Consider the following 2,767-nt stretch of genomic DNA (forward strand, 5'->3'; position numbering starts at 1 on the left):
ATATCCAGAATCTATAAAGAACTCAAACAAATTTACAAGAAAAAAACAACCCCATCAAAAAATGGACTAAAAATATGAACAGACATTTCTCAAAAGAAGACATTCATACAGCCAACAGACACATGAAAAAATGCTCATCTTCCCTCGCCATCACAGAAATGCAAATCAAAACCACAATGAGATACCATCTCACATCAGTTAGAATGGCAATCATTAAAAAATCAGGAAACAATAGGTGCTGGAGAGGATGTGGAGATATAGGAACACTTTTACACTGTTGGTGGGACTGTAAACTAGTTCAACCATTGTGGAAAACAGTGTGGCAATTCCTCAAGGATCTAGAACTAGAAATACCATATGACCCAGCCATCCCATTACTGGGGATACACTCAAAGAATTATAAATCATGCTGCTATAAAGACACATGCACACCTACGTTTATTGTGACACTATTCACAATAGCAAAGACTTGGAATCAACCCAAATGTCCATCAGTGACAGACTGGATTAAGAAAATGTGGCACATATACACCATGGAATACTATGCAGTCATAAAAGAGGATGAGTTCGTGTCCTTTGTAGGGACATGGATACAGCTGGAAACCGTCATTCTCAGCAAACTATCGCAAGAACAGAAAACCAAATACTACATGTTCTCACTCATAGGTGGAAATTGAACAATGAGATCCCTTGGACACAGGAAGGGGAGCATCACACACCAGGTCCTATTGTGGGGAGGGGGAAAGGGGAAGGGGTAGGGACCGCATTAGAAGATATACCTAATGTAAATGACGAGTTAATGGGTGCAGTACACCAACATGGCACATGTATACATATGTAACAAACCTGCACGTTGTGCACATATACCCTAGAACTTAAAGTATAATTTAAAAAAAGAAAAAAAAAAAGGAAACTAAAATGGAAGATACAAAATTTTGAGTTGAATAAAGTTTAAACACAACACATCAAACTTCATAAGTTACACAAAAGCAGTGGTTGGAGAAAATTTTTGTATTAGATAATAAGAATGATTTGAAATGAATCATGCGTGTTCCACCGTGGAAAGCTAATTAAAAAGGCGCACAACTAAAGCAAAGTAATTAGAGGATATAAATAATAAAATAGTAAGTGTGGCCATCAAGAAAATAGCAAATGAACAAATAGAAGATATAAAAGGAAAAAAATGTTATTTAAAATGATGTAAGTAATTTTATAAGCCATTAATATGAATTAGACAAAAAGAGGGAAAAATTACCCGTATAGGCAATGAAAGAGAAAAGGATGTCACTTCAGATTGTTACAAGCTTAACAAAGGATTATATCAGAGATTTATGTCAAAGATTTGACATCTTGGATAAAATGGAAAATTTCCTTGAAAGCCATTATTAACAGATTGACACAAGAAATAGATCAGGTGATGTCTTTACCCTATAAAACAATCTTGAGAAAGAATGATATTGGGAGAATTATACTATCTGATTTCAGGACTTACTTTAAAGCTGTGGAAATCAAGACAGTCTTGTGATGGCATAAGCACAGATAAATGGTTCCCTGAAAGATATAAGAAATAGATTCATACAGTCATGCAATTTTTAACAGAGACACTGAAGAAATTTAATGGTTCAAGAACATTTTTTCAGTAAACACTGGTAGAACAACTTCATATCCATAGGGAAAAAAATAAATTTGTTGTTACCTTGAAATATATTGTAAAGATTAATTTGAGATGAATCGTAAACCTAAATATTAAACTAAAATTATAAAGTTTATAGAATAAAACAGTATGACTGTATCTTCATAATATAGTTGTGAACATTTCTTAAAAGATCACAGAAGGCAAACTTTAAAAAAATTCTAAATTGTATTTCAACAAAATAATAAAATTTATCTCATGAAAAGTACAGTTTAGAAGTGAGTAGATAAGTTATATAAATAATATACTCATTGTATATTTATGTACTGAAAAACCTGTCTACACAATATATGTAGAACTCCTACAACTTAATAAGACAAATAAAAACAACAAAACTAGTTAAAAGAGTTTAAGAAGTACTTTACAAAATATGATATAGACATGAACAAATGTTAAATACGCATCTGAAAAATGATCCATGTCAATAGTCATCGGGGACACACCAATTAAAACTACAATGAAATGTTGTTACTGGCTTGCCAGAATGGATATTTCTAAAAAGACTGACATCACCAGATGTTAGCATCTATATGGTACAACCAATGGCAAAGTAAAATAGTACAAAATCTTTGATAACTGGCCTTGAATTTTCTAATAAAGTTATACATGAACCTACCCTATGACCCAGGAATTCCATTTGAATTAACTCAGGATAATACAACATGCATCAACAAATAGATTATGTGAATCTTCATATAAAGCTTTATATTCATAATAGACAAAGCTTGAAACATATCAATTATCTTTTGAAAAGAGAGAAATTTAGAAAATAAGTATTATGCAATGTCAGTAAAAGGAATATACAACGAATGTACTCAACAACATGTTTAAACCTCAAAAAATATTTTACAAGAAGCCAGATTCAAATGCTTATATTTATGATTCTATGAATACATCTATATGAGTGAATTTCTCTAATAACATGAAAACTCATCACTTGTGTTAGTGGTTTCTACTTGAGAGTGACCAGGTTTGACTGGGAAGGAGCAGGAAGAACTTTCTGGAAAGATAAAAATTTTCTCTCTCTTCATAGGGTTGTAGATAACATCCATGTACACATGTATTTATTTGTCA

Source organism: Rhinopithecus bieti, unplaced genomic scaffold, assembly GCF_001698545.2.
Source record: "Rhinopithecus bieti isolate Rb0 unplaced genomic scaffold, ASM169854v2 scaffold_23411, whole genome shotgun sequence".
Taxonomy (NCBI): domain Eukaryota; kingdom Metazoa; phylum Chordata; class Mammalia; order Primates; family Cercopithecidae; genus Rhinopithecus; species Rhinopithecus bieti.